Here is a 27492-nt window from a genome sequence, read left to right as displayed (position 1 = left end):
CAAATTATTTTTGCTGACTATATTAAACACAGTTGGAAGCTACGTGTTTCAAAAGAAAAACACCAATTACTTGGGCTTGTCCGGGATTTAAACCCGGGACCTCTCGCACCCAAAGCGAGAATCATACCCCTAGACCAACGAGCCATTACATTAGTTGGGTTTTAGGAAAAAAATTGCCAGACTAACGCGCCAGACAGCGTTTGTGTTCTCAAAATAGAAACAAAGTTTTCGTTTTGAAGTGAGGATTTTAAATTTCCTCAATAGGATCTGTTTTTCCAATATCATTTTCATTGTATGGGTAAATTAACAGTTGAGGTTTATGTACGATGGTGATAAATCATATTGACAGTTGTCAAAGTTGAGTCTGTTTCTGGTCAAATTGCTGGGGAAGACTTAAAATGTCCATTCATTTCTTAATTGTTTATGAGGGCTTTGTTGGTTTAGGAGAAATTTGTGGTTCAAATATATGTTGGAAAAGCACATGAAGGATTCAACTTTCTTTCTCATATTCTGCATGCTATCACCATGTTGAAAATAAAGTAAAGATGTGCAGAGGAGAAATTAATTATAAATAGTCTTGTGCAAAATAATGTTTGGGGAGGTTGGCCTGGTTCCATAACTTGAATCCACAGCCGAACGTAACGACTGCCTTGAATTTACCTTTACAGTTTTATTCATCGATACATTCAGGCGTGTACTGGAAGGAATTTGATTCAAACCTACCCTCTCCAACACATATTTGCACATGTCTAAGTATGAATAAAAATAGAATTCCGTATGTCAAAACATATATTTTTTTCCCCTTTGTTTGTTGTTAACAAAGATTTTGCAGTCTTAAGAAAGACTTTGCAGTCTTAAAAGCGTCATCTGAGCAGTTAGGACTTGCATTAATGACTTACGATAAACCATTGATTTTAAATGGTTGATAATGAAAACAACACATTTTTTATGATTTCTCTCATACAATTCTAAGTAAAAGCTAAACTTGTATTAATATAAGATGTTAGCTTTGAAAGGTGATATCAGAAGCACCAGGAAATATATATATTGATGGTGGCATGCCAACATCTTCTCTGTGGAGCACTTGAAGGGTTTTGCTACAAATGATTTTTGCTGACTATATTAAACACAGTTGGAAGCTACGTGTTTCAAAAGAAAAACACCAATTGCTTGGGCTTGTCCGGGATTTAAACCCGGGACCTCTCGCACCCAAAGCGAGAATCATACCCCTAGACCAACGAGCCATTACATTAGTTGGGTTTTAGGAAAAAAATTGCCAGACTAACGCGCCAGACAGCGTTTGTGTTCTCAAAATAGAAACAAAGTTTTCGTTTTGAAGTGAGGATTTTAAATTTCCTCAATAGGATCTGTTTTTCCAATATCATTTTCATTGTATGGGTAAATTAACAGTTGAGGTTTATGTACGATGGTGATAAATCATATTGACAGTTGTCAAAGTTGAGTCTGTTTCTGGTCAAATTGCTGGGGAAGACTTAAAATGTCCATTCATTTCTTAATTGTTTATGAGGGCTTTGTTGGTTTAGGAGAAATTTGTGGTTCAAATATATGTTGGAAAAGCACATGAAGGATTCAACTTTCTTTCTCATATTCTGCATGCTATCACCATGTTGAAAATAAAGTAAAGATGTGCAGAGGAGAAATTAATTATAAATAGTCTTGTGCAAAATAATGTTTGGGGAGGTTGGCCTGGTTCCATAACTTGAATCCACAGCCGAACGTAACGACTGCCTTGAATTTACCTTCACAGTTTTATTCATCGATACATTCAGGCGTGTACTGGAAGGAATTTGATTCAAACCTACCCTCTCCAACACATATTTGCACATGTCTAAGTATGAATAAAAATAGAATTCTGTATGTCAAAACATATATTTTTTTCCCCTTTGTTTGTTGTTAACAAAGATTTTGCAGTCTTAAGAAAGACTTTGCAGTCTTAAAAGCGTCATCTGAGCAGTTAGGACTTGCATTAATGACTTACGATAAACCATTGATTTTAAATGGTTGATAATGAAAACAACACATTTTTTATGATTTCTCTCATACAATTCTAAGTAAAAGCTAAACTTGTATTAATATAAGATGTTAGCTTTGAAAGGTGATATCAGAAGCACCAGGAAATATATATATTGATGGTGGCATGCCAACATCTTCTCTGTGGAGCACTTGAAGGGTTTTGCTACAAATGATTTTTGCTGACTATATTAAACACAGTTGGAAGCTACGTGTTTCAAAAGAAAAACACCAATTGCTTGGGCTCGTCCGGGATTTGAACCCGGGACCTCTCGCACCCAAAGCGAGAATCATACCCCTAGACCAACGAGCCATTACATTAGTTGGGTTTTAGGAAAAAAATTGCCAGACTAACGCGCCAGACAGAGTTTGTGTTCTCAAAATAGAAACAAAGTTTTCGTTTTGAAGTGAGGATTTTAAATTTCCTCAATAGGATCTGTTTTTCCAATATCATTTTCATTGTATGGGTAAATTAACAGTTGAGGTTTATGTACGATGGTGATAAATCATATTGACAGTTGTCAAAGTTGAGTCTGTTTCTGGTCAAATTGCTGGGGAAGACTTAAAATGTCCTAATTACTGTAACTAATTACATTAGTTGGGTTTTAGGAAAAAAATTGCCAGACTAACGCGCCAGACAGCGTTTGTGTTCTCAAAATAGAAACAAAGTTTTCGTTTTGAAGTGAGGATTTTAAATTTCCTCAATAGGATCTGTTTTTCCAATATCATTAATGACTTACGATAAACCATTGATTTTAAATGGTTGATAATGAAAACAACACATTTTTTATGATTTCTCTCATACAATTCTAAGTAAAAGCTAAACTTGTATTAATATAAGATGTTAGCTTTGAAAGGTGATATCAGAAGCACCAGGAAATATATATATTGATGGTGGCATGCCAACATCTTCTCTGTGGAGCACTTGAAGGGTTTTGCTACAAATGATTTTTGCTGACTATATTAAACACAGTTGGAAGCTACGTGTTTCAAAAGAAAAACACCAATTGCTTGGGCTTGTCCGGGATTTGAACCCGGGACCTCTCGCACCCAAAGCGAGAATCATACCCCTATACCAACGAGCCATTACATTAGTTGGGTTTTAGGAAAAAAATTGCCAGACTAACGCGCCAGACAGCGTTTGTGTTCTCAAAATAGAAACAAAGTTTTCGTTTTGAAGTGAGGATTTTAAATTTCCTCAATAGGATCTGTTTTTCCAATATCATTTTCATTGTATGGGTAAATTAACAGTTGAGGTTTATGTACGATGGTGATAAATCATATTGACAGTTGTCAAAGTTGAGTCTGTTTCTGGTCAAATTGCTGGGGAAGACTTAAAATGTCCATTCATTTCTTAATTGTTTATGAGGGCTTTGTTGGTTTAGGAGAAATTTGTGGTTCAAATATATGTTGGAAAAGCACATGAAGGATTCAACTTTCTTTCTCATATTCTGCATGCTATCACCATGTTGAAAATAAAGTAAAGATGTGCAGAGGAGAAATTAATTATAAATAGTCTTGTGCAAAATAATGTTTGGGGAGGTTGGCCTGGTTCCATAACTTGAATCCACAGCCGAACGTAACGACTGCCTTGAATTTACCTTCACAGTTTTATTCATCGATACATTCAGGCGTGTACTGGAAGGAATTTGATTCAAACCTACCCTCTCCAACACATATTTGCACATGTCTAAGTATGAATAAAAATAGAATTCCGTATGTCAAAACATATATTTTTTTCCCCTTTGTTTGTTGTTAACAAAGATTTTGCAGTCTTAAGAAAGACTTTGCAGTCTTAAAAGCGTCATCTGAGCAGTTAGGACTTGCATTAATGACTTACGATAAACCATTGATTTTAAATGGTTGATAATGAAAACAACACATTTTTTATGATTTCTCTCATACAATTCTAAGTAAAAGCTAAACTTGTATTAATATAAGATGTTAGCTTTGAAAGGTGATATCAGAAGCACCAGGAAATATATATATTGATGGTGGCATGCCAACATCTTCTCTGTGGAGCACTTGAAGGGTTTTGCTACAAATGATTTTTGCTGACTATATTAAACACAGTTGGAAGCTACGTTTTTCAAAAGAAAAACACTAATTGCTTGGGCTCGTCCGGGATTTGAACCCGGGACCTCTCGCACCCAAAGCGAGAATCATACCCCTAGACCAACGAGCCATTACATTAGTTGGGTTTTAGGAAAAAAATTGCCAGACTAACGCGCCAGACAGCGTTTGTGTTCTCAAAATAGAAACAAAGTTTTCGTTTTGAAGTGAGGATTTTAAATTTCCTTAATAGGATCTGTTTTTCCAATATCATTTTCATTGTATGGGTAAATTAACAGTTGAGGTTTATGTACGATGGTGATAAATCATATTGACAGTTGTCAAAGTTGAGTCTGTTTCTGGTCAAATTGCTGGGGAAGACTTAAAATGTCCATTCATTTCTTAATTGTTTATGAGGGCTTTGTTGGTTTAGGAGAAATTTGTGGTTCAAATATATGTTGGAAAAGCACATGAAGGATTCAACTTTCTTTCTCATATTCTGCATGCTATCACCATGTTGAAAATAAAGTAAAGATGTGCAGAGGAGAAATTAATTATAAATAGTCTTGTGCAAAATAATGTTTGGGGAGGTTGGCCTGGTTCCATAACTTGAATCCACAGCCGAACGTAACGACTGCCTTGAATTTACCTTTACAGTTTTATTCATCGATACATTCAGGCGTGTACTGGAAGGAATTTGATTCAAACCTACCCTCTCCAACACATATTTGCACATGTCTAAGTATGAATAAAAATAGAATTCCGTATGTCAAAACATATATTTTTTTCCCCTTTGTTTGTTGTTAACAAAGATTTTGCAGTCTTAAGAAAGACTTTGCAGTCTTAAAAGCGTCATCTGAGCAGTTAGGACTTGCATTAATGACTTACGATAAACCATTGATTTTAAATGGTTGATAATGAAAACAACACATTTTTTATGATTTCTCTCATACAATTCTAAGTAAAAGCTAAACTTGTATTAATATAAGATGTTAGCTTTGAAAGGTGATATCAGAAGCACCAGGAAATATATATATTGATGGTGGCATGCCAACATCTTCTCTGTGGAGCACTTGAAGGGTTTTGCTACAAATGATTTTTGCTGACTATATTAAACACAGTTGGAAGCTACGTGTTTCAAAAGAAAAACACCAATTGCTTGGGCTCGTCCGGGATTTGAACCCGGGACCTCTCGCACCCAAAGCGAGAATCATACCCCTAGACCAACGAGCCATTACATTAGTTGGGTTTTAGGAAAAAAATTGCCAGACTAACGCGCCAGACAGCGTTTGTGTTCTCAAAATAGAAACAAAGTTTTCGTTTTGAAGTGAGGATTTTAAATTTCCTCAATAGGATCTGTTTTTCCAATATCATTTTCATTGTATGGGTAAATTAACAGTTGAGGTTTATGTACGATGGTGATAAATCATATTGACAGTTGTCAAAGTTGAGTCTGTTTCTGGTCAAATTGCTGGGGAAGACTTAAAATGTCCATTCATTTCTTAATTGTTTATGAGGGCTTTGTTGGTTTAGGAGAAATTTGTGGTTCAAATATATGTTGGAAAAGCACATGAAGGATTTAACTTTCTTTCTCATATTCTGCATGCTATCACCATGTTGAAAATAAAGTAAAGATGTGCAGAGGAGAAATTAATTATAAATAGTCTTGTGCAAAATAATGTTTGGGGAGGTTGGCCTGGTTCCATAACTTGAATCCACAGCCGAACGTAACGACTGCCTTGAATTTACCTTTACAGTTTTATTCATCGATACATTCAGGCGTGTACTGGAAGGAATTTGATTCAAACCTACCCTCTCCAACACATATTTGCACATGTCTAAGTATGAATAAAAATAGAATTCCGTATGTCAAAACATATATTTTTTTCCCCTTTGTTTGTTGTTAACAAAGATTTTGCAGTCTTAAGAAAGACTTTGCAGTCTTAAAAGCGTCATCTGAGCAGTTAGGACTTGCATTAATGACTTACGATAAACCATTGATTTTAAATGGTTGATAATGAAAACAACACATTTTTTATGATTTCTCTCATACAATTCTAAGTAAAAGCTAAACTTGTATTAATATAAGATGTTAGCTTTGAAAGGTGATATCAGAAGCACCAGGAAATATATATATTGATGGTGGCATGCCAACATCTTCTCTGTGGAGCACTTGAAGGGTTTTGCTACAAATGATTTTTGCTGACTATATTAAACACAGTTGGAAGCTACGTGTTTCAAAAGAAAAACACCAATTGCTTGGGCTCGTCCGGGATTTGAACCCGGGACCTCTCGCACCCAAAGCGAGAATCATACCCCTAGACCAACGAGCCATTACATTAGTTGGGTTTTAGGAAAAAAATTGCCAGACTAACGCGCCAGACAGCGTTTGTGTTCTCAAAATAGAAACAAAGTTTTCGTTTTGAAGTGAGGATTTTAAATTTCCTCAATAGGATCTGTTTTTCCAATATCATTTTCATTGTATGGGTAAATTAACAGTTGAGGTTTATGTACGATGGTGATAAATCATATTGACAGTTGTCAAAGTTGAGTCTGTTTCTGGTCAAATTGCTGGGGAAGACTTAAAATGTCCATTCATTTCTTAATTGTTTATGAGGGCTTTGTTGGTTTAGGAGAAATTTGTGGTTCAAATATATGTTGGAAAAGCACATGAAGGATTCAACTTTCTTTCTCATATTCTGCATGCTATCACCATGTTGAAAATAAAGTAAAGATGTGCAGAGGAGAAATTAATTATAAATAGTCTTGTGCAAAATAATGTTTGGGGAGGTTGGCCTGGTTCCATAACTTGAATCCACAGCCGAACGTAACGACTGCCTTGAATTTACCTTCACAGTTTTATTCATCGATACATTCAGGCGTGTACTGGAAGGAATTTGATTCAAACCTACCCTCTCCAACACATATTTGCACATGTCTAAGTATGAATAAAAATAGAATTCCGTATGTCAAAACATATATTTTTTTCCCCTTTGTTTGTTGTTAACAAAGATTTTGCAGTCTTAAGAAAGACTTTGCAGTCTTAAAAGCGTCATCTGAGCAGTTAGGACTTGCATTAATGACTTACGATAAACCATTGATTTTAAATGGTTGATAATGAAAACAACACATTTTTTATGATTTCTCTCATACAATTCTAAGTAAAAGCTAAACTTGTATTAATATAAGATGTTAGCTTTGAAAGGTGATATCAGAAGCACCAGGAAATATATATATTGATGGTGGCATGCCAACATCTTCTCTGTGGAGCACTTGAAGGGTTTTGCTACAAATGATTTTTGCTGACTATATTAAACACAGTTGGAAGCTACGTGTTTCAAAAGAAAAACACCAATTGCTTGGGCTTGTCCGGGATTTAAACCCGGGACCTCTCGCACCCAAAGCGAGAATCATACCCCTAGACCAACGAGCCATTACATTAGTTGGGTTTTAGGAAAAAAATTGCCAGACTAACGCGCCAGACAGCGTTTGTGTTCTCAAAATAGAAACAAAGTTTTCGTTTTGAAGTGAGGATTTTAAATTTCCTCAATAGGATCTGTTTTTCCAATATCATTTTCATTGTATGGGTAAATTAACAGTTGAGGTTTATGTACGATGGTGATAAATCATATTGACAGTTGTCAAAGTTGAGTCTGTTTCTGGTCAAATTGCTGGGGAAGACTTAAAATGTCCATTCATTTCTTAATTGTTTATGAGGGCTTTGTTGGTTTAGGAGAAATTTGTGGTTCAAATATATGTTGGAAAAGCACATGAAGGATTCAACTTTCTTTCTCATATTCTGCATGCTATCACCATGTTGAAAATAAAGTAAAGATGTGCAGAGGAGAAATTAATTATAAATAGTCTTGTGCAAAATAATGTTTGGGGAGGTTGGCCTGGTTCCATAACTTGAATCCACAGCCGAACGTAACGACTGCCTTGAATTTACCTTCACAGTTTTATTCATCGATACATTCAGGCGTGTACTGGAAGGAATTTGATTCAAACCTACCCTCTCCAACACATATTTGCACATGTCTAAGTATGAATAAAAATAGAATTCCGTATGTCAAAACATATATTTTTTTCCCCTTTGTTTGTTGTTAACAAAGATTTTGCAGTCTTAAGAAAGACTTTGCAGTCTTAAAAGCGTCATCTGAGCAGTTAGGACTTGCATTAATGACTTACGATAAACCATTGATTTTAAATGGTTGATAATGAAAACAACACATTTTTTATGATTTCTCTCATACAATTCTAAGTAAAAGCTAAACTTGTATTAATATAAGATGTTAGCTTTGAAAGGTGATATCAGAAGCACCAGGAAATATATATATTGATGGTGGCATGCCAACATCTTCTCTGTGGAGCACTTGAAGGGTTTTGCTACAAATGATTTTTGCTGACTATATTAAACACAGTTGGAAGCTACGTGTTTCAAAAGAAAAACACCAATTGCTTGGGCTCGTCCGGGATTTGAACCCGGGACCTCTCGCACCCAAAGTGAGAATCATACCCCTAGACCAACGAGCCATTACATTAGTTGGGTTTTAGGAAAAAAATTGCCAGACTAACGCGCCAGACAGCGTTTGTGTTCTCAAAATAGAAACAAAGTTTTCGTTTTGAAGTGAGGATTTTAAATTTCCTCAATAGGATCTGTTTTTCCAATATCATTTTCATTGTATGGGTAAATTAACAGTTGAGGTTTATGTACGATGGTGATAAATCATATTGACAGTTGTCAAAGTTGAGTCTGTTTCTGGTCAAATTGCTGGGGAAGACTTAAAATGTCCATTCATTTCTTAATTGTTTATGAGGGCTTTGTTGGTTTAGGAGAAATTTGTGGTTCAAATATATGTTGGAAAAGCACATGAAGGATTCAACTTTCTTTCTCATATTCTGCATGCTATCACCATGTTGAAAATAAAGTAAAGATGTGCAGAGGAGAAATTAATTATAAATAGTCTTGTGCAAAATAATGTTTGGGGAGGTTGGCCTGGTTCCATAACTTGAATCCACAGCCGAACGTAACGACTGCCTTGAATTTACCTTCACAGTTTTATTCATCGATACATTCAGGCGTGTACTGGAAGGAATTTGATTCAAACCTACCCTCTCCAACACATATTTGCACATGTCTAAGTATGAATAAAAATAGAATTCCGTATGTCAAAACATATATTTTTTTCCCCTTTGTTTGTTGTTAACAAAGATTTTGCAGTCTTAAGAAAGACTTTGCAGTCTTAAAAGCGTCATCTGAGCAGTTAGGACTTGCATTAATGACTTACGATAAACCATTGATTTTAAATGGTTGATAATGAAAACAACACATTTTTTATGATTTCTCTCATACAATTCTAAGTAAAAGCTAAACTTGTATTAATATAAGATGTTAGCTTTGAAAGGTGATATCAGAAGCACCAGGAAATATATATATTGATGGTGGCATGCCAACATCTTCTCTGTGGAGCACTTGAAGGGTTTTGCTACAAATGATTTTTGCTGACTATATTAAACACAGTTGGAAGCTACGTGTTTCAAAAGAAAAACACCAATTGCTTGGGCTCGTCCGGGATTTGAACCCGGGACCTCTCGCACCCAAAGCGAGAATCATACCCCTAGACCAACGAGCCATTACATTAGTTGGGTTTTAGGAAAAAAATTGCCAGACTAACGCGCCAGACAGCGTTTGTGTTCTCAAAATAGAAACAAAGTTTTCGTTTTGAAGTGAGGATTTTAAATTTCCTCAATAGGATCTGTTTTTCCAATATCATTTTCATTGTATGGGTAAATTAACAGTTGAGGTTTATGTACGATGGTGATAAATCATATTGACAGTTGTCAAAGTTGAGTCTGTTTCTGGTCAAATTGCTGGGGAAGACTTAAAATGTCCATTCATTTCTTAATTGTTTATGAGGGCTTTGTTGGTTTAGGAGAAATTTGTGGTTCAAATATATGTTGGAAAAGCACATGAAGGATTCAACTTTCTTTCTCATATTCTGCATGCTATCACCATGTTGAAAATAAAGTAAAGATGTGCAGAGGAGAAATTAATTATAAATAGTCTTGTGCAAAATAATGTTTGGGGAGGTTGGCCTGGTTCCATAACTTGAATCCACAGCCGAACGTAACGACTGCCTTGAATTTACCTTTACAGTTTTATTCATCGATACATTCAGGCGTGTACTGGAAGGAATTTGATTCAAACCTACCCTCTCCAACACATATTTGCACATGTCTAAGTATGAATAAAAATAGAATTCCGTATGTCAAAACATATATTTTTTTCCCCTTTGTTTGTTGTTAACAAAGATTTTGCAGTCTTAAGAAAGACTTTGCAGTCTTAAAAGCGTCATCTGAGCAGTTAGGACTTGCATTAATGACTTACGATAAACCATTGATTTTAAATGGTTGATAATGAAAACAACACATTTTTTATGATTTCTCTCATACAATTCTAAGTAAAAGCTAAACTTGTATTAATATAAGATGTTAGCTTTGAAAGGTGATATCAGAAGCACCAGGAAATATATATATTGATGGTGGCATGCCAACATCTTCTCTGTGGAGCACTTGAAGGGTTTTGCTACAAATGATTTTTGCTGACTATATTAAACACAGTTGGAAGCTACGTGTTTCAAAAGAAAAACACCAATTGCTTGGGCTCGTCCGGGATTTAAACCCGGGACCTCTCGCACCCAAAGCGAGAATCATACCCCTAGACCAACGAGCCATTACATTAGTTGGGTTTTAGGAAAAAAATTGCCAGACTAACGCGCCAGACAGCGTTTGTGTTCTCAAAATAGAAACAAAGTTTTCGTTTTGAAGTGAGGATTTTAAATTTCCTCAATAGGATCTGTTTTTCCAATATCATTTTCATTGTATGGGTAAATTAACAGTTGAGGTTTATGTACGATGGTGATAAATCATATTGACAGTTGTCAAAGTTGAGTCTGTTTTTGGTCAAATTGCTGGGGAAGACTTAAAATGTCCATTCATTTCTTAATTGTTTATGAGGGCTTTGTTGGTTTAGGAGAAATTTGAGGTTCAAATATATGTTGGAAAAGCACATGAAGGATTCAACTTTCTTTCTCATATTCTGCATGCTATCACCATGTTGAAAATAAAGTAAAGATGTGCAGAGGAGAAATTAATTATAAATAGTCTTGTGCAAAATAATGTTTGGGGAGGTTGGCCTGGTTCCATAACTTGAATCCACAGCCGAACGTAACGACTGCCTTGAATTTACCTTTACAGTTTTATTCATCGATACATTCAGGCGTGTACTGGAAGGAATTTGATTCAAACCTACCCTCTCCAACACATATTTGCACATGTCTAAGTATGAATAAAAATAGAATTCCGTATGTCAAAACATATATTTTTTTCCCCTTTGTTTGTTGTTAACAAAGATTTTGCAGTCTTAAGAAAGACTTTGCAGTCTTAAAAGCGTCATCTGAGCAGTTAGGACTTGCATTAATGACTTACGATAAACCATTGATTTTAAATGGTTGATAATGAAAACAACACATTTTTTATGATTTCTCTCATACAATTCTAAGTAAAAGCTAAACTTGTATTAATATAAGATGTTAGCTTTGAAAGGTGATATCAGAAGCACCAGGAAATATATATATTGATGGTGGCATGCCAACATCTTCTCTGTGGAGCACTTGAAGGGTTTTGCTACAAATGATTTTTGCTGACTATATTAAACACAGTTGGAAGCTACGTGTTTCAAAAGAAAAACACCAATTGCTTGGGCTTGTCCGGGATTTAAACCCGGGACCTCTCGCACCCAAAGCGAGAATCATACCCCTAGACCAACGAGCCATTACATTAGTTGGGTTTTAGGAAAAAAATTGCCAGACTAACGCGCCAGACAGCGTTTGTGTTCTCAAAATAGAAACAAAGTTTTCGTTTTGAAGTGAGGATTTTAAATTTCCTCAATAGGATCTGTTTTTCCAATATCATTTTCATTGTATGGGTAAATTAACAGTTGAGGTTTATGTACGATGGTGATAAATCATATTGACAGTTGTCAAAGTTGAGTCTGTTTCTGGTCAAATTGCTGGGGAAGACTTAAAATGTCCATTCATTTCTTAATTGTTTATGAGGGCTTTGTTGGTTTAGGAGAAATTTGTGGTTCAAATATATGTTGGAAAAGCACATGAAGGATTCAACTTTCTTTCTCATATTCTGCATGCTATCACCATGTTGAAAATAAAGTAAAGATGTGCAGAGGAGAAATTAATTATAAATAGTCTTGTGCAAAATAATGTTTGGGGAGGTTGGCCTGGTTCCATAACTTGAATCCACAGCCGAACGTAACGACTGCCTTGAATTTACCTTCACAGTTTTATTCATCGATACATTCAGGCGTGTACTGGAAGGAATTTGATTCAAACCTACCCTCTCCAACACATATTTGCACATGTCTAAGTATGAATAAAAATAGAATTCCGTATGTCAAAACATATATTTTTTTCCCCTTTGTTTGTTGTTAACAAAGATTTTGCAGTCTTAAGAAAGACTTTGCAGTCTTAAAAGCGTCATCTGAGCAGTTAGGACTTGCATTAATGACTTACGATAAACCATTGATTTTAAATGGTTGATAATGAAAACAACACATTTTTTATGATTTCTCTCATACAATTCTAAGTAAAAGCTAAACTTGTATTAATATAAGATGTTAGCTTTGAAAGGTGATATCAGAAGCACCAGGAAATATATATATTGATGGTGGCATGCCAACATCTTCTCTGTGGAGCACTTGAAGGGTTTTGCTACAAATGATTTTTGCTGACTATATTAAACACAGTTGGAAGCTACGTGTTTCAAAAGAAAAACACCAATTGCTTGGGCTCGTCCGGGATTTGAACCCGGGACCTCTCGCACCCAAAGCGAGAATCATACCCCTAGACCAACGAGCCATTACATTAGTTGGGTTTTAGGAAAAAAAATGCCAGACTAACGCGCCAGACAGCGTTTGTGTTCTCAAAATAGAAACAAAGTTTTCGTTTTGAAGTGAGGATTTTAAATTTCCTCAATAGGATCTGTTTTTCCAATATCATTTTCATTGTATGGGTAAATTAACAGTTGAGGTTTATGTACGATGGTGATAAATCATATTGACAGTTGTCAAAGTTGAGTCTGTTTCTGGTCAAATTGCTGGGGAAGACTTAAAATGTCCTAATTACTGTAACTAATTACATTAGTTGGGTTTTAGGAAAAAAATTGCCAGACTAACGCGCCAGACAGCGTTTGTGTTCTCAAAATAGAAACAAAGTTTTCGTTTTGAAGTGAGGATTTTAAATTTCCTCAATAGGATCTGTTTTTCCAATATCATTAATGACTTACGATAAACCATTGATTTTAAATGGTTGATAATGAAAACAACACATTTTTTATGATTTCTCTCATACAATTCTAAGTAAAAGCTAAACTTGTATTAATATAAGATGTTAGCTTTGAAAGGTGATATCAGAAGCACCAGGAAATATATATATTGATGGTGGCATGCCAACATCTTCTCTGTGGAGCACTTGAAGGGTTTTGCTACAAATGATTTTTGCTGACTATATTAAACACAGTTGGAAGCTACGTGTTTCAAAAGAAAAACACCAATTGCTTGGGCTTGTCCGGGATTTGAACCCGGGACCTCTCGCACCCAAAGCGAGAATCATACCCCTATACCAACGAGCCATTACATTAGTTGGGTTTTAGGAAAAAAATTGCCAGACTAACGCGCCAGACAGCGTTTGTGTTCTCAAAATAGAAACAAAGTTTTCGTTTTGAAGTGAGGATTTTAAATTTCCTCAATAGGATCTGTTTTTCCAATATCATTTTCATTGTATGGGTAAATTAACAGTTGAGGTTTATGTACGATGGTGATAAATCATATTGACAGTTGTCAAAGTTGAGTCTGTTTCTGGTCAAATTGCTGGGGAAGACTTAAAATGTCCATTCATTTCTTAATTGTTTATGAGGGCTTTGTTGGTTTAGGAGAAATTTGTGGTTCAAATATATGTTGGAAAAGCACATGAAGGATTCAACTTTCTTTCTCATATTCTGCATGCTATCACCATGTTGAAAATAAAGTAAAGATGTGCAGAGGAGAAATTAATTATAAATAGTCTTGTGCAAAATAATGTTTGGGGAGGTTGGCCTGGTTCCATAACTTGAATCCACAGCCGAACGTAACGACTGCCTTGAATTTACCTTCACAGTTTTATTCATCGATACATTCAGGCGTGTACTGGAAGGAATTTGATTCAAACCTACCCTCTCCAACACATATTTGCACATGTCTAAGTATGAATAAAAATAGAATTCCGTATGTCAAAACATATATTTTTTTCCCCTTTGTTTGTTGTTAACAAAGATTTTGCAGTCTTAAGAAAGACTTTGCAGTCTTAAAAGCGTCATCTGAGCAGTTAGGACTTGCATTAATGACTTACGATAAACCATTGATTTTAAATGGTTGATAATGAAAACAACACATTTTTTATGATTTCTCTCATACAATTCTAAGTAAAAGCTAAACTTGTATTAATATAAGATGTTAGCTTTGAAAGGTGATATCAGAAGCACCAGGAAATATATATATTGATGGTGGCATGCCAACATCTTCTCTGTGGAGCACTTGAAGGGTTTTGCTACAAATGATTTTTGCTGACTATATTAAACACAGTTGGAAGCTACGTGTTTCAAAAGAAAAACACCAATTGCTTGGGCTCGTCCGGGATTTGAACCCGGGACCTCTCGCACCCAAAGCGAGAATCATACCCCTAGACCAACGAGCCATTACATTAGTTGGGTTTTAGGAAAAAAATTGCCAGACTAACGCGCCAGACAGCGTTTGTGTTCTCAAAATAGAAACAAAGTTTTCGTTTTGAAGTGAGGATTTTAAATTTCCTCAATAGGATCTGTTTTTCCAATATCATTTTCATTGTATGGGTAAATTAACAGTTGAGGTTTATGTACGATGGTGATAAATCATATTGACAGTTGTCAAAGTTGAGTCTGTTTCTGGTCAAATTGCTGGGGAAGACTTAAAATGTCCATTCATTTCTTAATTGTTTATGAGGGCTTTGTTGGTTTAGGAGAAATTTGTGGTTCAAATATATGTTGGAAAAGCACATGAAGGATTCAACTTTCTTTCTCATATTCTGCATGCTATCACCATGTTGAAAATAAAGTAAAGATGTGCAGAGGAGAAATTAATTATAAATAGTCTTGTGCAAAATAATGTTTGGGGAGGTTGGCCTGGTTCCATAACTTGAATCCACAGCCGAACGTAACGACTGCCTTGAATTTACCTTTACAGTTTTATTCATCGATACATTCAGGCGTGTACTGGAAGGAATTTGATTCAAACCTACCCTCTCCAACACATATTTGCACATGTCTAAGTATGAATAAAAATAGAATTCCGTATGTCAAAACATATATTTTTTTCCCCTTTGTTTGTTGTTAACAAAGATTTTGCAGTCTTAAGAAAGACTTTGCAGTCTTAAAAGCGTCATCTGAGCAGTTAGGACTTGCATTAATGACTTACGATAAACCATTGATTTTAAATGGTTGATAATGAAAACAACACATTTTTTATGATTTCTCTCATACAATTCTAAGTAAAAGCTAAACTTGTATTAATATAAGATGTTAGCTTTGAAAGGTGATATCAGAAGCACCAGGAAATATATATATTGATGGTGGCATGCCAACATCTTCTCTGTGGAGCACTTGAAGGGTTTTGCTACAAATGATTTTTGCTGACTATATTAAACACAGTTGGAAGCTACGTGTTTCAAAAGAAAAACACCAATTGCTTGGGCTCGTCCGGGATTTGAACCCGGGACCTCTCGCACCCAAAGCGAGAATCATACCCCTAGACCAACGAGCCATTACATTAGTTGGGTTTTAGGAAAAAAATTGCCAGACTAACGCGCCAGACAGCGTTTGTGTTCTCAAAATAGAAACAAAGTTTTCGTTTTGAAGTGAGGATTTTAAATTTCCTCAATAGGATCTGTTTTTCCAATATCATTTTCATTGTATGGGTAAATTAACAGTTGAGGTTTATGTACGATGGTGATAAATCATATTGACAGTTGTCAAAGTTGAGTCTGTTTCTGGTCAAATTGCTGGGGAAGACTTAAAATGTCCATTCATTTCTTAATTGTTTATGAGGGCTTTGTTGGTTTAGGAGAAATTTGTGGTTCAAATATATGTTGGAAAAGCACATGAAGGATTCAACTTTCTTTCTCATATTCTGCATGCTATCACCATGTTGAAAATAAAGTAAAGATGTGCAGAGGAGAAATTAATTATAAATAGTCTTGTGCAAAATAATGTTTGGGGAGGTTGGCCTGGTTCCATAACTTGAATCCACAGCCGAACGTAACGACTGCCTTGAATTTACCTTCACAGTTTTATTCATCGATACATTCAGGCGTGTACTGGAAGGAATTTGATTCAAACCTACCCTCTCCAACACATATTTGCACATGTCTAAGTATGAATAAAAATAGAATTCCGTATGTCAAAACATATATTTTTTTCCCCTTTGTTTGTTGTTAACAAAGATTTTGCAGTCTTAAGAAAGACTTTGCAGTCTTAAAAGCGTCATCTGAGCAGTTAGGACTTGCATTAATGACTTACGATAAACCATTGATTTTAAATGGTTGATAATGAAAACAACACATTTTTTATGATTTCTCTCATACAATTCTAAGTAAAAGCTAAACTTGTATTAATATAAGATGTTAGCTTTGAAAGGTGATATCAGAAGCACCAGGAAATATATATATTGATGGTGGCATGCCAACATCTTCTCTGTGGAGCACTTGAAGGGTTTTGCTACAAATGATTTTTGCTGACTATATTAAACACAGTTGGAAGCTACGTGTTTCAAAAGAAAAACACCAATTGCTTGGGCTTGTCCGGGATTTGAACCCGGGACCTCTCGCACCCAAAGCGAGAATCATACCCCTATACCAACGAGCCATTACATTAGTTGGGTTTTAGGAAAAAAATTGCCAGACTAACGCGCCAGACAGCGTTTGTGTTCTCAAAATAGAAACAAAGTTTTCGTTTTGAAGTGAGGATTTTAAATTTCCTCAATAGGATCTGTTTTTCCAATATCATTTTCATTGTATGGGTAAATTAACAGTTGAGGTTTATGTACGATGGTGATAAATCATATTGACAGTTGTCAAAGTTGAGTCTGTTTCTGGTCAAATTGCTGGGGAAGACTTAAAATGTCCATTCATTTCTTAATTGTTTATGAGGGCTTTGTTGGTTTAGGAGAAATTTGTGGTTCAAATATATGTTGGAAAAGCACATGAAGGATTCAACTTTCTTTCTCATATTCTGCATGCTATCACCATGTTGAAAATAAAGTAAAGATGTGCAGAGGAGAAATTAATTATAAATAGTCTTGTGCAAAATAATGTTTGGGGAGGTTGGCCTGGTTCCATAACTTGAATCCACAGCCGAACGTAACGACTGCCTTGAATTTACCTTCACAGTTTTATTCATCGATACATTCAGGCGTGTACTGGAAGGAATTTGATTCAAACCTACCCTCTCCAACACATATTTGCACATGTCTAAGTATGAATAAAAATAGAATTCCGTATGTCAAAACATATATTTTTTTCCCCTTTGTTTGTTGTTAACAAAGATTTTGCAGTCTTAAGAAAGACTTTGCAGTCTTAAAAGCGTCATCTGAGCAGTTAGGACTTGCATTAATGACTTACGATAAACCATTGATTTTAAATGGTTGATAATGAAAACAACACATTTTTTATGATTTCTCTCATACAATTCTAAGTAAAAGCTAAACTTGTATTAATATAAGATGTTAGCTTTGAAAGGTGATATCAGAAGCACCAGGAAATATATATATTGATGGTGGCATGCCAACATCTTCTCTGTGGAGCACTTGAAGGGTTTTGCTACAAATGATTTTTGCTGACTATATTAAACACAGTTGGAAGCTACGTGTTTCAAAAGAAAAACACCAATTGCTTGGGCTCGTCCGGGATTTGAACCCGGGACCTCTCGCACCCAAAGCGAGAATCATACCCCTAGACCAACGAGCCATTACATTAGTTGGGTTTTAGGAAAAAAATTGCCAGACTAACGCGCCAGACAGCGTTTGTGTTCTCAAAATAGAAACAAAGTTTTCGTTTTGAAGTGAGGATTTTAAATTTCCTCAATAGGATCTGTTTTTCCAATATCATTTTCATTGTATGGGTAAATTAACAGTTGAGGTTTATGTACGATGGTGATAAATCATATTGACAGTTGTCAAAGTTGAGTCTGTTTCTGGTCAAATTGCTGGGGAAGACTTAAAATGTCCATTCATTTCTTAATTGTTTATGAGGGCTTTGTTGGTTTAGGAGAAATTTGTGGTTCAAATATATGTTGGAAAAGCACATGAAGGATTCAACTTTCTTTCTCATATTCTGCATGCTATCACCATGTTGAAAATAAAGTAAAGATGTGCAGAGGAGAAATTAATTATAAATAGTCTTGTGCAAAATAATGTTTGGGGAGGTTGGCCTGGTTCCATAACTTGAATCCACAGCCGAACGTAACGACTGCCTTGAATTTACCTTCACAGTTTTATTCATCGATACATTCAGGCGTGTACTGGAAGGAATTTGATTCAAACCTACCCTCTCCAACACATATTTGCACATGTCTAAGTATGAATAAAAATAGAATTCCGTATGTCAAAACATATATTTTTTTCCCCTTTGTTTGTTGTTAACAAAGATTTTGCAGTCTTAAGAAAGACTTTGCAGTCTTAAAAGCGTCATCTGAGCAGTTAGGACTTGCATTAATGACTTACGATAAACCATTGATTTTAAATGGTTGATAATGAAAACAACACATTTTTTATGATTTCTCTCATACAATTCTAAGTAAAAGCTAAACTTGTATTAATATAAGATGTTAGCTTTGAAAGGTGATATCAGAAGCACCAGGAAATATATATATTGATGGTGGCATGCCAACATCTTCTCTGTGGAGCACTTGAAGGGTTTTGCTACAAATGATTTTTGCTGACTATATTAAACACAGTTGGAAGCTACGTGTTTCAAAAGAAAAACACCAATTGCTTGGGCTCGTCCGGGATTTGAACCCGGGACCTCTCGCACCCAAAGCGAGAATCATACCCCTATACCAACGAGCCATTACATTAGTTGGGTTTTAGGAAAAAAATTGCCAGACTAACGCGCCAGACAGCGTTTGTGTTCTCAAAATAGAAACAAAGTTTTCGTTTTGAAGTGAGGATTTTAAATTTCCTCAATAGGATCTGTTTTTCCAATATCATTTTCATTGTATGGGTAAATTAACAGTTGAGGTTTATGTACGATGGTGATAAATCATATTGACAGTTGTCAAAGTTGAGTCTGTTTCTGGTCAAATTGCTGGGGAAGACTTAAAATGTCCATTCATTTCTTAATTGTTTATGAGGGCTTTGTTGGTTTAGGAGAAATTTGTGGTTCAAATATATGTTGGAAAAGCACATGAAGGATTCAACTTTCTTTCTCATATTCTGCATGCTATCACCATGTTGAAAATAAAGTAAAGATGTGCAGAGGAGAAATTAATTATAAATAGTCTTGTGCAAAATAATGTTTGGGGAGGTTGGCCTGGTTCCATAACTTGAATCCACAGCCGAACGTAACGACTGCCTTGAATTTACCTTTACAGTTTTATTCATCGATACATTCAGGCGTGTACTGGAAGGAATTTGATTCAAACCTACCCTCTCCAACACATATTTGCACATGTCTAAGTATGAATAAAAATAGAATTCCGTATGTCAAAACATATATTTTTTTCCCCTTTGTTTGTTGTTAACAAAGATTTTGCAGTCTTAAGAAAGACTTTGCAGTCTTAAAAGCGTCATCTGAGCAGTTAGGACTTGCATTAATGACTTACGATAAACCATTGATTTTAAATGGTTGATAATGAAAACAACACATTTTTTATGATTTCTCTCATACAATTCTAAGTAAAAGCTAAACTTGTATTAATATAAGATGTTAGCTTTGAAAGGTGATATCAGAAGCACCAGGAAATATATATATTGATGGTGGCATGCCAACATCTTCTCTGTGGAGCACTTGAAGGGTTTTGCTACAAATGATTTTTGCTGACTATATTAAACACAGTTGGAAGCTACGTGTTTCAAAAGAAAAACACCAATTGCTTGGGCTCGTCCGGGATTTAAACCCGGGACCTCTCGCACCCAAAGCGAGAATCATACCCCTAGACCAACGAGCCATTACATTAGTTGGGTTTTAGGAAAAAAATTGCCAGACTAACGCGCCAGACAGCGTTTGTGTTCTCAAAATAGAAACAAAGTTTTCGTTTTGAAGTGAGGATTTTAAATTTCCTCAATAGGATCTGTTTTTCCAATATCATTTTCATTGTATGGGTAAATTAACAGTTGAGGTTTATGTACGATGGTGATAAATCATATTGACAGTTGTCAAAGTTGAGTCTGTTTCTGGTCAAATTGCTGGGGAAGACTTAAAATGTCCATTCATTTCTTAATTGTTTATGAGGGCTTTGTTGGTTTAGGAGAAATTTGAGGTTCAAATATATGTTGGAAAAGCACATGAAGGATTCAACTTTCTTTCTCATATTCTGCATGCTATCACCATGTTGAAAATAAAGTAAAGATGTGCAGAGGAGAAATTAATTATAAATAGTCTTGTGCAAAATAATGTTTGGGGAGGTTGGCCTGGTTCCATAACTTGAATCCACAGCCGAACGTAACGACTGCCTTGAATTTACCTTTACAGTTTTATTCATCGATACATTCAGGCGTGTACTGGAAGGAATTTGATTCAAACCTACCCTCTCCAACACATATTTGCACATGTCTAAGTATGAATAAAAATAGAATTCCGTATGTCAAAACATATATTTTTTTCCCCTTTGTTTGTTGTTAACAAAGATTTTGCAGTCTTAAGAAAGACTTTGCAGTCTTAAAAGCGTCATCTGAGCAGTTAGGACTTGCATTAATGACTTACGATAAACCATTGATTTTAAATGGTTGATAATGAAAACAACACATTTTTTATGATTTCTCTCATACAATTCTAAGTAAAAGCTAAACTTGTATTAATATAAGATGTTAGCTTTGAAAGGTGATATCAGAAGCACCAGGAAATATATATATTGATGGTGGCATGCCAACATCTTCTCTGTGGAGCACTTGAAGGGTTTTGCTACAAATGATTTTTGCTGACTATATTAAACACAGTTGGAAGCTACGTGTTTCAAAAGAAAAACACCAATTGCTTGGGCTTGTCCGGGATTTAAACCCGGGACCTCTCGCACCCAAAGCGAGAATCATACCCCTAGACCAACGAGCCATTACATTAGTTGGGTTTTAGGAAAAAAATTGCCAGACTAACGCGCCAGACAGCGTTTGTGTTCTCAAAATAGAAACAAAGTTTTCGTTTTGAAGTGAGGATTTTAAATTTCCTCAATAGGATCTGTTTTTCCAATATCATTTTCATTGTATGGGTAAATTAACAGTTGAGGTTTATGTACGATGGTGATAAATCATATTGACAGTTGTCAAAGTTGAGTCTGTTTCTGGTCAAATTGCTGGGGAAGACTTAAAATGTCCATTCATTTCTTAATTGTTTATGAGGGCTTTGTTGGTTTAGGAGAAATTTGTGGTTCAAATATATGTTGGAAAAGCACATGAAGGATTCAACTTTCTTTCTCATATTCTGCATGCTATCACCATGTTCAAAATAAAGTAAAGATGTGCAGAGGAGAAATTAATTATAAATAGTCTTGTGCAAAATAATGTTTGGGGAGGTTGGCCTGGTTCCATAACTTGAATCCACAGCCGAACGTAACGACTGCCTTGAATTTACCTTCACAGTTTTATTCATCGATACATTCAGGCGTGTACTGGAAGGAATTTGATTCAAACCTACCCTCTCCAACACATATTTGCACATGTCTAAGTATGAATAAAAATAGAATTCCGTATGTCAAAACATATATTTTTTTCCCCTTTGTTTGTTGTTAACAAAGATTTTGCAGTCTTAAGAAAGACTTTGCAGTCTTAAAAGCGTCATCTGAGCAGTTAGGACTTGCATTAATGACTTACGATAAACCATTGATTTTAAATGGTTGATAATGAAAACAACACATTTTTTATGATTTCTCTCATACAATTCTAAGTAAAAGCTAAACTTGTATTAATATAAGATGTTAGCTTTGAAAGGTGATATCAGAAGCACCAGGAAATATATATATTGATGGTGGCATGCCAACATCTTCTCTGTGGAGCACTTGAAGGGTTTTGCTACAAATGATTTTTGCTGACTATATTAAACACAGTTGGAAGCTACGTGTTTCAAAAGAAAAACACCAATTGCTTGGGCTCGTCCGGGATTTGAACCCGGGACCTCTCGCACCCAAAGCGAGAATCATACCCCTAGACCAACGAGCCATTACATTAGTTGGGTTTTAGGAAAAAAATTGCCAGACTAACGCGCCAGACAGCGTTTGTGTTCTCAAAATAGAAACAAAGTTTTCGTTTTGAAGTGAGGATTTTAAATTTCCTCAATAGGATCTGTTTTTCCAATATCATTTTCATTGTATGGGTAAATTAACAGTTGAGGTTTATGTACGATGGTGATAAATCATATTGACAGTTGTCAAAGTTGAGTCTGTTTCTGGTCAAATTGCTGGGGAAGACTTAAAATGTCCATTCATTTCTTAATTGTTTATGAGGGCTTTGTTGGTTTAGGAGAAATTTGTGGTTCAAATATATGTTGGAAAAGCACATGAAGGATTCAACTTTCTTTCTCATATTCTGCATGCTATCACCATGTTGAAAATAAAGTAAAGATGTGCAGAGGAGAAATTAATTATAAATAGTCTTGTGCAAAATAATGTTTGGGGAGGTTGGCCTGGTTCCATAACTTGAATCCACAGCCGAACGTAACGACTGCCTTGAATTTACCTTCACAGTTTTATTCATCGATACATTCAGGCGTGTACTGGAAGGAATTTGATTCAAACCTACCCTCTCCAACACATATTTGCACATGTCTAAGTATGAATAAAAATAGAATTCCGTATGTCAAAACATATATTTTTTTCCCCTTTGTTTGTTGTTAACAAAGATTTTGCAGTCTTAAGAAAGACTTTGCAGTCTTAAAAGCGTCATCTGAGCAGTTAGGACTTGCATTAATGACTTACGATAAACCATTGATTTTAAATGGTTGATAATGAAAACAACACATTTTTTATGATTTCTCTCATACAATTCTAAGTAAAAGCTAAACTTGTATTAATATAAGATGTTAGCTTTGAAAGGTGATATCAGAAGCACCAGGAAATATATATATTGATGGTGGCATGCCAACATCTTCTCTGTGGAGCACTTGAAGGGTTTTGCTACAAATGATTTTTGCTGACTATATTAAACACAGTTGGAAGCTACGTGTTTCAAAAGAAAAACACCAATTGCTTGGGCTCGTCCGGGATTTGAACCCGGGACCTCTCGCATCCAAAGCGAGAATCATACCCCTAGACCAACGAGCCATTACATTAGTTGGGTTTTAGGAAAAAAATTGCCAGACTAACGCGCCAGACAGCGTTTGTGTTCTCAAAATAGAAACAAAGTTTTCGTTTTGAAGTGAGGATTTTAAATTTCCTCAATAGGATCTGTTTTTCCAATATCATTTTCATTGTATGGGTAAATTAACAGTTGAGGTTTATGTACGATGGTGATAAATCATATTGACAGTTGTCAAAGTTGAGTCTGTTTCTGGTCAAATTGCTGGGGAAGACTTAAAATGTCCATTCATTTCTTAATTGTTTATGAGGGCTTTGTTGGTTTAGGAGAAATTTGTGGTTCAAATATATGTTGGAAAAGCACATGAAGGATTTAACTTTCTTTCTCATATTCTGCATGCTATCACCATGTTGAAAATAAAGTAAAGATGTGCAGAGGAGAAATTAATTATAAATAGTCTTGTGCAAAATAATGTTTGGGGAGGTTGGCCTGGTTCCATAACTTGAATCCACAGCCGAACGTAATGACTGCCTTGAATTTACCTTTACAGTTTTATTCATCGATACATTCAGGCGTGTACTGGAAGGAATTTGATTCAAACCTACCCTCTCCAACACATATTTGCACATGTCTAAGTATGAATAAAAATAGAATTCCGTATGTCAAAACATATATTTTTTTCCCCTTTGTTTGTTGTTAACAAAGATTTTGCAGTCTTAAGAAAGACTTTGCAGTCTTAAAAGCGTCATCTGAGCAGTTAGGACTTGCATTAATGACTTACGATAAACCATTGATTTTAAATGGTTGATAATGAAAACAACACATTTTTTATGATTTCTCTCATACAATTCTAAGTAAAAGCTAAACTTGTATTAATATAAGATGTTAGCTTTGAAAGGTGATATCAGAAGCACCAGGAAATATATATATTGATGGTGGCATGCCAACATCTTCTCTGTGGAGCACTTGAAGGGTTTTGCTACAAATGATTTTTGCTGACTATATTAAACACAGTTGGAAGCTACGTGTTTCAAAAGAAAAACACCAATTGCTTGGGCTTGTCCGGGATTTAAACCCGGGACCTCTCGCACCCAAAGCGAGAATCATACCCCTAGACCAACGAGCCATTACATTAGTTGGGTTTTAGGAAAAAAATTGCCAGACTAACGCGCCAGACAGCGTTTGTGTTCTCAAAATAGAAACAAAGTTTTCGTTTTGAAGTGAGGATTTTAAATTTCCTCAATAGGATCTGTTTTTCCAATATCATTTTCATTGTATGGGTAAATTAACAGTTGAGGTTTATGTACGATGGTGATAAATCATATTGACAGTTGTCAAAGTTGAGTCTGTTTCTGGTCAAATTGCTGGGGAAGACTTAAAATGTCCATTCATTTCTTAATTGTTTATGAGGGCTTTGTTGGTTTAGGAGAAATTTGTGGTTCAAATATATGTTGGAAAAGCACATGAAGGATTCAACTTTCTTTCTCATATTCTGCATGCTATCACCATGTTGAAAATAAAGTAAAGATGTGCAGAGGAGAAATTAATTATAAATAGTCTTGTGCAAAATAATGTTTGGGGAGGTTGGCCTGGTTCCATAACTTGAATCCACAGCCGAACGTAACGACTGCCTTGAATTTACCTTCACATTTTTATTCATCGATACATTCAGGCGTGTACTGGAAGGAATTTGATTCAAACCTACCCTCTCCAACACATATTTGCACATGTCTAAGTATGAATAAAAATAGAATTCCGTATGTCAAAACATATATTTTTTTCCCCTTTGTTTGTTGTTAACAAAGATTTTGCAGTCTTAAGAAAGACTTTGCAGTCTTAAAAGTGTCATCTGAGCAGTTAGGACTTGCATTAATGACTTACGATAAACCATTGATTTTAAATGGTTGATAATGAAAACAACACATTTTTTATGATTTCTCTCATACAATTCTAAGTAAAAGCTAAACTTGTATTAATATAAGATGTTAGCTTTGAAAGGTGATATCAGAAGCACCAGGAAATATATATATTGATGGTGGCATGCCAACATCTTCTCTGTGGAGCACTTGAAGGGTTTTGCTACAAATGATTTTTGCTGACTATATTAAACACAGTTGGAAGCTACGTGTTTCAAAAGAAAAACACCAATTGCTTGGGCTTGTCCGGGATTTAAACCCGGGACCTCTCGCACCCAAAGCGAGAATCATACCCCTAGACCAACGAGCCATTACATTAGTTGGGTTTTAGGAAAAAAATTGCCAGACTAACGCGCCAGACAGCGTTTGTGTTCTCAAAATAGAAACAAAGTTTTCGTTTTGAAGTGAGGATTTTAAATTTCCTCAATAGGATCTGTTTTTCCAATATCATTTTCATTGTATGGGTAAATTAACAGTTGAGGTTTATGTACGATGGTGATAAATCATATTGACAGTTGTCAAAGTTGAGTCTGTTTCTGGTCAAATTGCTGGGGAAGACTTAAAATGTCCATTCATTTCTTAATTGTTTATGAGGGCTTTGTTGGTTTAGGAGAAATTTGTGGTTCAAATATATGTTGGAAAAGCACATGAAGGATTTAACTTTCTTTCTCATATTCTGCATGCTATCACCATGTTGAAAATAAAGTAAAGATGTGCAGAGGAGAAATTAATTATAAATAGTCTTGTGCAAAATAATGTTTGGGGAGGTTGGCCTGGTTCCATAACTTGAATCCACAGCCGAACGTAACGACTGCCTTGAATTTACCTTTACAATTTTATTCATCGATACATTCAGGCGTGTACTGGAAGGAATTTGATTCAAACCTACCCTCTCCAACACATATTTGCACATGTCTAAGTATGAATAAAAATAGAATTCCGTATGTCAAAACATATATTATTTTCCCCTTTGTTTGTTGTTAACAAAGATTTTGCAGTCTTAAGAAAGACTTTGCAGTCTTAAAAGCGTCATCTGAGCAGTTAGGACTTGCATTAATGACTTACGATAAACCATTGATTTTAAATGGTTGATAATGAAAACAACACATTTTTTATGATTTCTCTCATACAATTCTAAGTAAAAGCTAAACTTGTATTAATATAAGATGTTAGCTTTGAAAGGTGATATCAGAAGCACCAGGAAATATATATATTGATGGTGGCATGCCAACATCTTCTCTGTGGAGCACTTGAAGGGTTTTGCTACAAATGATTTTTGCTTACTATATTAAACACAGTTGGAAGCTACGTGTTTCAAAAGAAAAACACCAATTGCTTGGGCTTGTCCGGGATTTAAACCCGGGACCTCTCGCACTCAAAGCGAGAATCATACCCCTAGACCAATGAGCCATTACATTAGTTGGGTTTTAGGAAAAAAATTGCCAGACTAACGCGCCAGACAGCGTTTGTGTTCTCAAAATAGAAACAAAGTTTTCGTTTTGAAGTGAGGATTTTAAATTTCCTCAATAGGATCTGTTTTTCCAATATCATTTTCATTGTATGGGTAAATTAACAGTTGAGGTTTATGTACGATGGTGATAAATCATATTGACAGTTGTCAAAGTTGAGTCTGTTTCTGGTCAAATTGCTGGGGAAGACTTAAAATGTCCATTCATTTCTTAATTGTTTATGAGGGCTTTGTTGGTTTAGGAGAAATGTGTGGTTCAAATATATGTTGGAAAAGCACATGAAGGATTTAACTTTCTTTCTCATATTCTGCATGCTATCACCATGTTGAAAATAAAGTAAAGATGTGCAGAGGAGAAATTAATTATAAATAGTCTTGTGCAAAATAATGTTTGGGGAGGTTGGCCTGGTTCCATAACTTGAATCCACAGCCGAACGTAACGACTG

The 27492-nt window shown here is 35.4% G+C and overlaps 11 non-coding genes across 11 annotated transcripts; all 11 read right to left on the bottom strand.

The window, feature by feature from the left end:
• Window positions 1–2272: 2272 nt before the first annotated feature.
• On the bottom strand, window positions 2273–2344 carry TRNAP-UGG (transfer RNA proline (anticodon UGG)). The gene has a single exon. It is a non-coding gene; the product is annotated as a tRNA-Pro (tRNA).
• A 1800-nt stretch (window positions 2345–4144) lies between these two features.
• TRNAP-UGG (transfer RNA proline (anticodon UGG)) lies at window positions 4145–4216 on the bottom strand. Its single transcript has one exon. It is a non-coding gene; the product is annotated as a tRNA-Pro (tRNA).
• A 1028-nt stretch (window positions 4217–5244) lies between these two features.
• TRNAP-UGG (transfer RNA proline (anticodon UGG)) lies at window positions 5245–5316 on the bottom strand. Its single transcript has one exon. It is a non-coding gene; the product is annotated as a tRNA-Pro (tRNA).
• A 1028-nt stretch (window positions 5317–6344) lies between these two features.
• Window positions 6345–6416, bottom strand: TRNAP-UGG (transfer RNA proline (anticodon UGG)). The gene has a single exon. It is a non-coding gene; the product is annotated as a tRNA-Pro (tRNA).
• A 3228-nt stretch (window positions 6417–9644) lies between these two features.
• On the bottom strand, window positions 9645–9716 carry TRNAP-UGG (transfer RNA proline (anticodon UGG)). Its single transcript has one exon. It is a non-coding gene; the product is annotated as a tRNA-Pro (tRNA).
• A 3228-nt stretch (window positions 9717–12944) lies between these two features.
• Window positions 12945–13016, bottom strand: TRNAP-UGG (transfer RNA proline (anticodon UGG)). Its single transcript has one exon. It is a non-coding gene; the product is annotated as a tRNA-Pro (tRNA).
• Window positions 13017–14816: 1800 nt separating this feature from the next.
• On the bottom strand, window positions 14817–14888 carry TRNAP-UGG (transfer RNA proline (anticodon UGG)). Its single transcript has one exon. It is a non-coding gene; the product is annotated as a tRNA-Pro (tRNA).
• Window positions 14889–15916: 1028 nt separating this feature from the next.
• Window positions 15917–15988, bottom strand: TRNAP-UGG (transfer RNA proline (anticodon UGG)). Its single transcript has one exon. It is a non-coding gene; the product is annotated as a tRNA-Pro (tRNA).
• A 2128-nt stretch (window positions 15989–18116) lies between these two features.
• On the bottom strand, window positions 18117–18188 carry TRNAP-UGG (transfer RNA proline (anticodon UGG)). Its single transcript has one exon. It is a non-coding gene; the product is annotated as a tRNA-Pro (tRNA).
• A 4328-nt stretch (window positions 18189–22516) lies between these two features.
• Window positions 22517–22588, bottom strand: TRNAP-UGG (transfer RNA proline (anticodon UGG)). The gene has a single exon. It is a non-coding gene; the product is annotated as a tRNA-Pro (tRNA).
• A 1028-nt stretch (window positions 22589–23616) lies between these two features.
• On the bottom strand, window positions 23617–23688 carry TRNAP-UGG (transfer RNA proline (anticodon UGG)). The gene has a single exon. It is a non-coding gene; the product is annotated as a tRNA-Pro (tRNA).
• Window positions 23689–27492: the final 3804 nt, after the last annotated feature.

Source organism: Pelobates fuscus, chromosome 6, assembly GCF_036172605.1.
Source record: "Pelobates fuscus isolate aPelFus1 chromosome 6, aPelFus1.pri, whole genome shotgun sequence".
NCBI classification, from domain to species: Eukaryota; Metazoa; Chordata; class Amphibia; order Anura; family Pelobatidae; genus Pelobates; species Pelobates fuscus.
This window is presented reverse-complemented; position numbering and strand designations above follow the sequence as displayed.